Raw genomic sequence first — 13,846 nt, 5'->3', positions numbered from 1 at the left:
TTCTAACACTCATTGTCCCCTTAAACTTTTCATGCCTTGCCATCTCTTCAGTTTTCTTTTTAGTCTTGAGACTCTGGAGTGCTAATAACCTGAAACTTGTGGACATGGGGGTCTTCACTAGTTCATAGCTTGCCATGTTGAACATTGTCAACACATTTTCAACATATTTCTTTTGACTTATCCACAACTTTCCATTCTCATGCTCCCTTTTTATGTGCATGCTCAAGATGAAGTTTGTTGGACCTAGATCTTTCATCTCAATATGTTTTGCAAACAATCCTTTTATAGTGCTCATTCTCAAACTGTTCCCTACTAGCAGCATATCTCAACACATGAAGTTAAGATAAGAAAATCATCTTCTAAACTCTTCACATAGACACAATGATCAGCATTACAATGAACAAAACTAAGCTTCAAGACATATAAGTCAAACTTCCGATACTACCTTCGTGGAGATTGCTTCAAGCCATACAAAGACTTACTAGTTTGCAAACAATTTTTTTTTCCTTTGAACATAAACCCTTATAGTTGCTTCATGTAAATATCCTCCTCCAAATAACCATGGAGGAATGTTGTCTTCACATCAAGCTATTCTACCTCTAGATTGTATGCAGTTGTTATAGATAAGACAAGTCTTATGAAATTCAATTGAGCAAGAGGAGAAAAAACCTCACCATAATCGATTCACTCTATTTGCGAGTATCCCTTCACAATTGAACGAGTTTTTTTTTATCGTTCTATCTCTCCGTCTGCAGATCTCTTCTTCTTGAACATCCACTTACAATCAGTTGTCTTTCTACCTCCAGCTGCTCTACCGTTGACTTCATTGCTTCTCATCCGCAAGCGAAACAGGAGAATCATTTGAAAGCCCATGTTCTTTCCTTTTCTCCCGGAGGATCGGCGTTGTCATTGAGTTCTCTTAACTGGCGCATTGGCAGATTTTAGAATCTTTATGTTAGCGTGCTTCCCTCCATTGGATGTGTCTTTTTTTTTTTTTTTTTTTGGTACCAAACTACTGTGGCTGCTTCGGAGTTGGGCGGTAGCTGTTGTTACAGGCTCTTAAGAGTCCTTGACACTATTTTGAAGTGTATCCAGTATGATTTTTTGGTTGCATTAAAGTGGATCTCGTTATTTTTATAAGTCCAGCACTGGGAGACTGATGTCATAGAGGAAATCTTGCATATGCAGTAGTATGCACATAAATATTAAATGACATGACCTGAATTTTATCATATATACACATCATGGGCTTTGACTTGACTTCTCTGTTTTCAGGGTTCCACGAGGAGTACCAACAAGCTAGTTGTTGAGAGTAAGATAAGAGAGAAAGTAAGAGACTCGTTCATTTTTTATGGCACTATTGGGGATTTTGTGAAGAATGGTTGATTGATCCTTGTTTTGTGAAGAATGGTGTGACTTGACTTCTCTGTTTTCAGGGTTCCATGAGGAGTACCACCAAGCTAGTTGTTGAGAGTCAGTTAGAGAGAAAGTAAGAGACTCGTTCATTTTTTATTGCACTAGTGGGAACTTTGTGAAGAATGGTTGATTGATGCCTGTTTCGTGTTTCGTTCTTCGTGCTCGAGCGAATTAGATAATATACTCTTTGGTGAATAAGATCACAATGTTTCGACTCCTAGTGATTAAAATGCATGCCTCACATTACTTGTTTACAGGATTTACACGAACCTGATCGATTTTCAGTTTTTAGGTTAGATTTTCTAATAAGTATTTCACATTATAATATTCTCTAGGGCCCTTTGGTTAGAATTGAAACTATTGAAATAGTGTGAGAACGCGTCAAAGAAATACATACACCGTTTTCAATTATCTCCTAATCTAGTTCCATGAATCTAAGTCTTGGTCTAAAAAATAAAAAATGAGGCGAAACTCATTAAATGCCTTATTGGCCTTTATAAATTATTCAACATGAGCCAAAAATTTCCATCCTACCACACTTCTCTCTCGCTCTTTCTTATTTTCTTAAACCATATCTAATCTAGTCTAATATAAATAAGTTAACTCCCTAAAAATCCGTGAAGTGCAATTCTAGCTACCACATTAGTTCATCCTGCTTCTGATTTTTTTAAGAAACCACTATCAACAGGACAATATACATTGATGGAGATATAGTTGTCATAGATGAACCGCTTGAAATGGAAAAAAAGAAGGATAGATAATTTTATTTTTTTTAATTTGTTCTCGTATCTTTAGCGATTCTGAACTCAAAGTAGCATAATTTAAGGGGAAAATAAGTAAAAGTGAATGGAAAAGACATTGTGCTCTGCAACTTAAATAATTTATTCCATACATATCATATCAACCGAGACAAAATCAGATCTGATACCCTATTTGTGACGAACGACACCACAATAGGCGGGGATGCGATGTCCCAAGCATGTTGCCAACCCATTTCTTTTCGATTCATCTTATTCTTATGAGCATGCGGAAGCACTTACAAAAGTAATTACCCAGACAACAATTAAGCAGTCGGTAAACACGTCACAAAACACGCTACTTCTATTATGCGTTAGTATATTTACACGGTCTTTTTCTACATACACTTCCTTATTTACATTAACCTTTTTATTCAAGTAGGCTAGGGATTCCTATCTCCTCTAGTGTGGCCGCGGCTCCAAAATTGATATCCTCCTCTCTGCGTAGTGTATCCTATAGGTTGATTAGGGGTTGTTTGGCAACGTGCCAAATAGTACCTAATTTTGATTTTTTGTTCCCGAGAGTAGTTTCGGAACAGAATCGCGTTTGGTAAAATTTTTGTTCTTAGAAACAGATTTGGAGTAAAATCAAGAATAAAAAAAAAAATTTGATTCTTGTTCCAGGAACAAATTTGAAAATCAAAACCAACTCTTCTTCTTCTCTTTTCTTCTTCTTCATTGACCGCCATCCTGCGATTGTCGTCTGCTGCCGCTAGTCACCGACAACCGGTCCGATGAGCTCGCCGGAGGCTCGCCAGGCCAGGGTGAGGTCCGGCGAGCTCGCCGGAGGCAAGCCCAGCCATCAGCAAGGCTCGGCCTCGCCGGGGCTGGGCAAGCCTTGCCCAGCTGCCTGCGAGGCTTGACCGACGAGGGCTAGCCTCGCCGAGGGCTGGCAACACTCCGGTGAGGTCACCGGACTGGCGACCAGCCACAAGAAGAAGAAGAAGAAGAGTAGGAGAAAAAGGAAAAAATGAAAAGAAAAAAATGAAAAAAGTAAAGAAAAAAAAAGGAAAAAATTTATTTAACAATTAAAAGAAATTGATTTGGAACAGAATCAATGAGCACGGTACCAAACGCAATTCTATTCTAGAATAAAAAATTTTGGACAGTTACCAAACAGCTTAAAATACTTAGAAATTATTCTTGGAAACAAAATAAAAAAGAATCATTTCTGATCAAAATCTGTTCCCGGGAACAGAATCTTTACCCAACACACCCATATTGTCTTGTGAGACACAGACCCATTAGTGAAGCCAGGTGGTTCATTGAAGCCTCGAAGCGGCCTTACAAGATTGCCATCTAACCACACATACCAAGCTACATAATGATGAGGGACCTAGTCGTCCAAGCCTTCTTCAACGCATACGATGGAATTATATATACAGTGGGTGACATCATTCTCTACATCGACCGCATCAGTGACCGACACATCCAAGGACATTAGTAAGCCATGACGAGAAGCGGGTGAGACATTAATACAAGTCTAAAAAAACAATGGAGTGAGTCAAAGACTTAGTAAGTAAAATCACTAATCCTCAAATAGGATGTCTCATCGTCGAACCTAGCATGTAAACACCACTCACACCAATGCATCGATGGCAGATCAATAGCAATACTATTGTAGTAACTTAACTATATGCATATCAACAATTTTGACTTACTGTCAATGCACAAACTACTTTCAGCTCACCAAACAAGCTTACCTAACAACATAGGAACATGCACAAAGAATTTCATTCTATATCATAACCATCTCATCCGGTTCTTCTCATACTTTCAGGGGCTTCTAGCCTCAAGCTGGGCATCTGACATCTCGAAACATCCAACTCGTGGTCCTCTTGTTTCCCTTACGAGGCATCATCCAATCCTAGTGGCATTTCCAAACTCACCACAAGACATCTCGTTGACATGGGAGCATCTCGTTCTCACTAATGAGACATTGTTGCCATCATCAAATGGTGACGGTTTTCATCTTTCCTTTATACGACCACACATCACACATCATATAAACCGGTTCATTATCTTTTTATCGTAGCCGATGCAAACAAGGCCCATGGGCATGCTCATGAGTGTGTGTGTGGTGTGGCATGACTTATAACATCATAACTACAGTATTATGCCTAGCACGACACATGACTCACGGCTCAAATCGACATGCCTCAACACCGATCCAAAGTCGAGTGAGACCCGTCCGTGACCCGAAGTGTGATTCGACTTATAAATGCAAAGATATTAGCAAACCATACAAAACAATTATCAACATGTACACAACTAAGCTCGAATTAGAACATAACCAAGTCTGAACATCGTAGCTCATTGCCTTAGCTGAAGGTTAGGGATTCCACTTACACTTGATAAAATAGTGACGAGTGGCTGAGAGGTGGCCGAGTGGTGAGGTTTGTTGAATCAATCCGCGACCGATCTGTGACCAATCCATGATCCATCGTAAATGATCCATGGTCAATTGGCGATCGATCCATGGTCGAGCATAACTAATCCATGGTCGACCCTTGATTGACAAGCGATCACGTGGGATCAATTAATCCGTGATTGAAGCACGGTCGCACGGGATCGATTCATAGTCACCTACAGCTAATGCATGATTGCACAAGATCAATCCATGATCATCCATTGATTGTTCCATCATGATGGTGTGTGATTGTCTCACGACCAACCCTTATGGCCATGGCTGATCCATGGCCGAATAGCTCTAGTTGACTTGTATGATTGGCAGATCGATTCATTGCCAATCCTTTGATCGGACCATGGTTGATCCCTCGGTTGCCCTTTTCGATCAACTGATCAGTCCATGATTGATCCTTGGATCGACCCATGGTCGATCCCCACTATTGATGCACCGAACCCATGATCGATATATGGGCTAGAATCATGGATGTCACACTATTAAAGAGTTTAATAAAAAAATAAATAAAATTAAGCTACTAGTGGAGAGAGATCGTATGTATATAAAAAATATATAAATCCCACAAATAATAAATGTGTGATAAAAATTTAATATTTTTTTGAATAATTGAGCCGTATTTAAGCGCTTTAATGATGAACTTCAATCAATTTTCTATTGCCCCAAATCTTCCTTTTTGTGCTTCAATAGATTTTAATTTTAGATATAAATTGTTGTTAATAATGAAAATATTTTCTATTGTTCTTAATAATGAAATTTTTATTGATTAATTATTTTAAGCAATATAAGTAATTATTTTTAAGAAAATATTTGTCAAATTATTCATTTTTCGCAAAATAAATGAAACGTAACTATCTTTTTATTTTCTTGAGAAGGTATTGAGAAATAGGAACGTGCTTGAACTCTTGGTTGATGAGGAACTGGCAAGTGCTCCTAACATTGTCCGACATTGAAATGAGATTAAAAATTTCTTAAAATTGACCTACGCATAAGGAAAATATATTTTTCTAAAATATATTTATAATGTAAGAAATATAGACACATCAATGTAGATATCATACGCACTTATTTTTTTAATTGTCAACCTATACATCATTCCAATAAAGTGACTGAGATAAGTTCAATAAAAATTAATGAATGAGAATCGTAATACGGTAAAATATAAAAACAAAAGTAGACGAAAAAGATTGTTTCAGAATTTGTTAACTCTAATGTGAGAAGACAAAAATCAACTCCAATTGCTCTTTAAAATTTTGCTTTCAAGAAACACCCCTGTAAAATGGAAAAGATGAGAACCCGTCAAGCGCGCGGGAAGTCTGCTAGTTTTCAGCAGATTGCACACTTAATTTTGTAGAAATTAATTCTACTAGTTTTTAGCAGATTGCAAACTTAATTTTACAAAATTCAAGGTGCCATACGATGAAACTAGCCTCAATAACATCTACAGCTGAGTGAGAAATTCAAAAATGGTCTTGAATCATGCAAGACCAGTGAAGAAGAATGATCGAATGTCTTCGAAAATTTTAGCAGTTGTAACATTAGCTTCTTGCTGTACACGAGATTCGGCAGTGGTACGTACACGATTTCCAAGATGAACGCCGCATCATAGGACAATTTTCGAGAATTATGAAGTGAATATTGCTGCGGATGTGGAATACGTGGGTACAATGCGTCCGATTGTACCTCGTAGATATCACGTGGCATCACATCGCGTCATCATGTGTATAACTCTCAATAGGCCAAGCATGCTCAGAAAGTGAGCCCAGTTGGTTGACCAGCTGGTCTTTGCCCTCAACGTGGAGCGACGTGGTCCTTGGCTATGAAGCAAAGGTGGCCTTGTATACTACGACTGACTGGGTAGCATTCATTGAATTTTCCATCTGTTTGGCCGATGAGAACTTCATTGAATTGACTTGCTGAATCTAGTAGCAGCGAGAATAAGGTCTCGATGATGTGTGTTTCACATGAACCCCGCCTTATCTTAGTTCAGCTGAGTTGATGTACAAGGTAGGTTTGGCTGTCTGTGTGACAGAATCAATGGAGTCCATGCAGCTACCGCCAAGATTCTTCCTCTTCTTCGCTTCTTTTTTCTGGGTAATCCCTGACATGGCCATGGCTCAAGCGACTATAGATCCAATTGAAGGTTCTCTCTCTCTCTCTCTCAATCGTGCATGCATGCAAGAGGTTAAAATTTATCAAAAAGGGTGATTACAAATAAGGAATGCTTAATGTTACTAGCCTTTGTCATGATGGAATATCGAAGATCATGAGTTAACTTTTTTCTTGATGTCCTCTTCTGGTGTCTTCTATATTATTTTATCAAGTGCCACTTGTTATATATCCAATAAGTTCTCAAATTATATCAATATTCAGTTGAATATCAAAAGATTATATGATTTTGGCCGTGTTTTCGTCCAAACCTAATCGAGGAAAACTTCCTCCTTCATCCATAAGTCGACTCATGTCAAATATCATGTGCCTAGATAAGCTTGAATATAATTATTAACGCAGACCTCTCCATGACATCAACGCTGGCACCACAGCCCCTTCCTCCATCATCACGACCACCACCACATTGACCGTGGCCCCATCACTAGGTTCTCGCTCTCTCTCAGCTACTCAGCCGCATTGAATCATGCTCCTCAGCCGTCTCCGCCATCAATAAAGTGTAAGAGTTTTCCTAATGTGAACTAAATTAATTGATATTGTAATTTACTGTTTTTATGGTTACCGTAAAACATAGTTGGTCTAAGGTGAGAAAAAATCTTAATTAGTCTAATATGAGACTGGTTAGTGTGGGCCGAGTTGAGCCTGGCCCGTAATAAGGGGGCCTGGCTGGAAACTCTATAAATAGTACTCAAGTCTCTCCTATAACCCTAATTCTCACATGTATCATTACCTAAGGAGCGTTTATCTAACGCTAAACGTGAGGGAGACCATCTCATTGAGCCAGTGATACGGAGGGCAATAGAGGAGAATGACTTACGCACGGAACATTGTGTTTCCGCTTCCGCTTCAAGAACGATGGATCCCAAAACAGGTGCGTTAATCTTTCTACTCAATTATGCATGTTCTTGTTCTAGTTATGAAGATCTTGGGATTGCGCGATTTACATCCAACATGTGGTATCAGAGCTCCATAACCCTAGAACTCGAACGCATAGGATTTTGCCATAATTTGAGATTTTCGAGATTTTTTGTTCAATAAATATAAAATTAAATCACAAATTTGGATTGAGCTCGTCGAGACGAGCAGAACCATGGGTGGCGCGTTGCTGAAGGAGGCCGCACACGCCCCCACGCGCGGCCACGCGCCGCCTGGGTGTCGAAGACGCGCCTCACGCGCCTTCACGCATGATGCGCGGCTTGTGCATGTGACACACGCGCCTTGCTGATGTCACGATAATGTCAACGACCGGACCCGAACCGATCCATTGACTTGACTCGGGACCGTCGACCCGTTGATCGACCCGACCCGGGTCAACCGTTGACCGAACCGGTCAATCGATCGGACTGGGCGGCTAGACCAATCGGTCGGACCGCTACCAGTCGAATCAGTTTTGACCGGTCAAGGTATACCCGCGCGTGGAATCCACACGCCGCGCTTAGGCGGCGCATGCGGGCGCGTGGGAGCTCCAATGGGCACGTGGTTAGTGGCGTTGGATTCGTATGATCCTCCTCTATCTTATCGTGTATTTATTTTATATGTTTGATGATTTTTTGGTTATGAAAATACATACAAAGCCCTAAATACGTGTATTTTTAGTATATTTTTGCGTATTTTCTTGTATTTTCTGTGATTTTGAAAATACAAGTGTCGGGTTATAGATATGTTATCACATAAATATTATATAGGTGTGATTCATTAAAGTTGGCTTAATGAGATACAACCATTATGGAATAATACTTGAATTATATATTGAGGTAATGAAAAATTGTAAAAGTCATGAAACTTTTGTTGCTCATGCATACTCTTTTACATGCTGGTAACTTTTGAATGTTGGACGTCTTAAGAATCTGTGACCAAACTGATTGTACTAATTAACACATTTGCTGAATGTAAGTAATACATGTTAGTTAAGTTATTACATATTGTACCTAAACTCATTTGGTCACTGGTTAATGTACATTAAGTTGTAATGTCCATTAAGTTGAATATTTTTTTATGATTAAGGAGTATGACAATTTTTACGTAAAGCAACAGTATCTACTGTTAAAGTTTAGATATTTAGTTCTTTGGTTTGACTCAATTAATAGGCCACTGATTGATTATAATGATAATTTGTTACTTAAAAATTGGCTAATAAATCAGTTGTTGGCCTTGGAGTCATGTTTGCCTTATGAAACTCATGAGTAATAATGAATCAGCTATCGAGCTTGTCGATTTGGTGTACCATGTATTACTATTGATATTAATTTGTGAGAGACCTTCTAGATCAGCATTCTTTTTATGTTGTTCTGGTAATCTGTAATCGGGGTGCATAAGAGATGCTTTCTTTTCTATTATGAGAAGTTTTTTATGTTACTGTGATCGGTGATCTCATTGAAATATGTCTTTCAGGTTCGCTATATATATATATATATATATATATATATATATATATATATATATATTTATTTATTTATTTATTTATTTATTTATAGATATGTATGATTAATTTTATTAATGAATAAAGCAATATAATTAGCATGATATGTGATTTTAGTGATTTACTACCCCTATCACTAAAGTTAAAATCACATGTATATAATATATGTGAGAAGTAAAGTTTATATCACTGGTATGAGAAAGTTTCAAGGATTCAATTGAATAGTGACCGCCAAAGTGGCACGCTTGATTGTGTTTGAGAAATTTCGGTCTCGTATGCTTATTGGAATGCCTCCTGGTCTAATATGTGGTCATACTCCCAAAGGAGTTGATTGTGTATTAGTTCATGGAGGGATACATGATGGTGTGGTGGATGAGTGACTGATCTTAATGATTCATATGCCCAAAGGTAATGAATTCACGAAGATTGGAATATATTCTCATAACCGCTATCATATGGGGAGTGTACAACTACATGTCATGTATTATGCCCAAAGATGATTATATGATTATACATATAACTCTCTGGATGTGTACTTGTACGTCAAGTTACACGGTGCTCACATGATACTAATTATATACATTGCTTGTTTTTTAGTCACATTTTCTGTAATTAATAACTCAATTATTATTGAGGTTTTAACTGCTTCAAATTTTTAAGTAGCGGACATATGATTTGCTGTTTGAGAAAAGAGCAATAGAATTTGTTTACTATCCATAAAGCGTTCCATTTAGGAACACTAGAAAGGTGGCTTATCTACTGACTGCACTGTTAAAAGATAATGAAAAATTTAATGACTTGAAGTTATGTTTTATCTAATACCGAAATTAGGACACATATGCAAAGATTGTGTTTAAGTTCATGGCATATACATCTCGTATATGGTTGAAGAGGTTGTTTCCAAAAGTTTTCTATTTAAGGAAAATAACCGAGATAAAGAATAAAATAATTACAATTACTCTTAAAGGGTTGTTAGGCTTAATAGTAACCGTGAGTATTTTGGCAAGTATGACAATATGAAATAACTTAAAGGGTCATTTGTCAAATACTTAGTAGATTCTGGGGTGGTAACTTAATTACTATGCCTGAAAATCCTGACAAAAAAATTTGGCCAAAAGACATAAATGCACCATATTGAACATGGTGATGTGTATGATTAGTAGGACTAATTTATCCGATCTTCTATGAGCTGATATTTTGAAAACAATATTTTCACATACAAAAGTTGTTTCATAAACTTCTTTTGAGTTATAGACTAGACATAAATTACTTGAATCATATGAAATTTAGAGATGTCATGCAAAAGTGAGGTTATTTAATCCAATATTAAGTGCCTTGGAATTTAGATACACTCGGAATTTTGTATCTTACCCAGATTGTTAAAAGGGGTATCAATTTTATGACCCTAAAGAAGGTACAAGTATTATGGAATCACATATTGTAAAGTTTCTACAATTCGATATAATTGTAGAGAATAGCTGCTCCTAGACTATTAAGAATAATAGTACGATGGAAAATTATTGTGTCTTTGCCTATACAAATAATTGTGATATATACAATTATTGAATCTCATGTACCATAGATTAAACTTGTTGAGTTTTAAGGTACTATTCTTGATATAGTTTATGATGAAATTTATCGAACCTCTCAAGTGCAGAATGAAGTGGTTGTAGTTTTATTCAGGAGATTCATTAGGAAAAGACGGTCAGTTATACCATCAGACTATATAGTCCATTTGTGAGAGCATGACTGCAATATTCACTACATGGTTAATTTAGCGACATAAATAAATGTTGTTTTTTATCCTTAATCAAGTATGTGATTAGATGTCATAAAAGGCGATATATAATCTATGAAACATCATAGTGTTTGGAAACTTACTGACTTGCCTAAAAATCACAAGTTCATTAGTTGCAAATAGGCTTATAAAACTAAAAGAATTTCAAAGAAAGATTGTAAAATTTAAAACCAAATTGGTAACTAAATTTTCACTCTAAAAGAGGGGTGGATAGTTAATAGTGAAGAAATAATTATTTCTTTCTAGTATTTTTAAAGATTTTTTTTAGAGTGAACGTAGCATTAATAGCTTTTCTTGTTATAGAGTTACGCCAAATAAATAGATACAAAATCTATATAGTGCAATTGAAAGATTTTGCAGTAGATTTAAATAAACCTGTGTGTAAACTGAAAAGTCTTATTCATAGTCTTAAGAAAGTTTATAGACAATATTATCAAAGTTTTATAGTGTTATTATTTTGTTCAATTGGGAACAAAGTAATTCAGTATATATATACTGCAAGGTGAGTGGGAGGGAATTTATTTTTCTCATACACTATGTACATGATATTTTGTTTACAAGTAGTGACCTTGAGGCATCTTTTATCTTTTGTACTTAGATCCGTAAAGATTGTTCTCGCCATATAAATATTGGATTTTATTAGATTTATCTCAGATGACATTTGCTTATTGTATTTTGGAAATATTTAATATACATCATTGCAAGCCAAGAATTGCTCATGTTGTTAAGGGTGATTGACTGAATCTATCACATTGTCCTTATTTAGATATTGAGAAAATATAATTAAATGGTATACCTTGTGTCAGTGCATTTAAAAGTATAACATATGCTCAAACTTGCGCTAGACTAAATATCGTCTTTACGACGAGATTTCTAGGCAGATATCAGTTAAATTCATGACTGCCAAGAAGGTTTTAAGATACTTAAATAAGACAAGAGATTATATGTTAATTTACAGACATGTTCAATTCTTGTAGCTAGTAAGGTATTCAGATGTAAATTTTGCTGGCTGTTAGGATGACATGAAATCAATAACATAATACATATTAGTAGGAAGTGCAGTAAATAAAGTTTTATGTCATCTTCTACTATGTAAGCAGAGTTTGTAACATTTTTTTAGGCTGTTACTTGGGCCATTAGGCTTCGGAACCTTATGAAGGAATTGATTGTTTTTAACTTTATGGATAGACCCATGCGGTTGTATTGAGATAATAAATTTGTAGTATTATTTATTTACTACAAAGATCTCAAGGGGTTTAAATATATGGCAGTCAAAATTTTTTACCATAAAGAAACGGTATAGAAATGTGACGTAATAATATAACATATTTTCACAGATGATATGGTTGCAGATCCACTAATTAAAAGTCTATGCCCATGTGTATTTAAGTGATATGTCATTAGTATGGGCCTAAGAGCATCATGAGATGATGTTGTTTAGTATGAGCTATTTTGGCTTTACTCTGATAAATGTTTCATCTATGTTTGTTTCATTTCGTAACGGTTTGATATGTATTAACTTTTGCATTCAATAAAATATTTTTGAATGTATTGTTATTATGTTAAATACATATTAATAAAGTCTTAAAGTACTGTATAAACCTTGAGTGAAGGCTAGGGGCATCCAGTTATTAATCTTGTGTATATGCCTTGTTATACATAAAGAAAAGTTAACCGTAAGGACAAGACATATGGGATTCATTGGAACCATAAAGACATTCTCTAGTGGCACAAGTTTTTTTTTTTTGTCGTCTAAAGTAAGAGAATAGTGACTGACAAATGGGATCTCTCTATGAGAGATGTAATCCATTTGATAAACTATCATATTGAATCCATATTAATAAAGTTGATAGCACTTGTGACCATAGAAGGCTTTGTGTGTATACATGCAATTATTGTAATGATTCGGTGTTTAAGACTTTATGGGATTGGATTGACTATTAAGAATTATCTCTGGACCAAATGTGCGCACATACAGTATGATTTCAATTGATATAGTGCAAGTGGGAGAATGTAAGAGTTTTCCTAATGTTGACTAAATTAATTGATATTGTAATTTATTATTTTTACGGTTACGGTAAAACAAGATTGGTCTAAGGTGAGATAGAATATTTCTTAATTAGTCTAATATGCGACTGGCTAGTGTGAGCCGAGTTGAGCTTGGCCCGTAATAGGGAGGCTGGCTGGAAACTCTATAAATAGTGCTCAAGTCTCTCCTCTAACCCTAATTCTCATATGTATCCTCACCTAATGCTAAACGTGAGGGGGCCGCCTCATTGAGTCAGTGATACGGAGGGCAATAGAGGAGAAGGACTTGCGTGTGGAACATTGTGTTTCCGCTTTTGCTTCAAGAACGATGGATCCCAAAACAAGTGCGTTAATTTTTCTACTCAATTATGCATATTCTTGTTCTAGTTATGGAGATCTTATGATTGCGCGATTTACATCCAACATAGAGCCCTTCCAACAGTAGAACCTCGCTGCACCGTGGAACGAGTGGAACATTAGCGGAGAACCATGCAGCCGCATCGCCCTCACTGCGACCAGCATCGATGACACCGGCTCCAGCCCCTAACATCAACTGTGATTGTTCTTACAAAAACGATTCCACCTGTTATATAGCTGAACTGTGAGTACGAATGACTCTCTCGTACCAAATTTATTAATTAAGTATGCTAATGCAGTATGCATGGAAATGTCTGTTACGCGGATTTAACTCAATGTTTCCATTGCAACATAACATTTTGATAAACTCTTTTATCAGTCTCGATTTGTCATGTAATCTAAAACACTAACACGGTGTCCACTCTCCTAAGCTCATTCTC

The sequence above is a fragment of the Eucalyptus grandis genome, chromosome 2, assembly GCF_016545825.1.
Source record: "Eucalyptus grandis isolate ANBG69807.140 chromosome 2, ASM1654582v1, whole genome shotgun sequence".
NCBI classification, from domain to species: Eukaryota; Viridiplantae; Streptophyta; class Magnoliopsida; order Myrtales; family Myrtaceae; genus Eucalyptus; species Eucalyptus grandis.
This window is presented reverse-complemented; position numbering follows the sequence as displayed.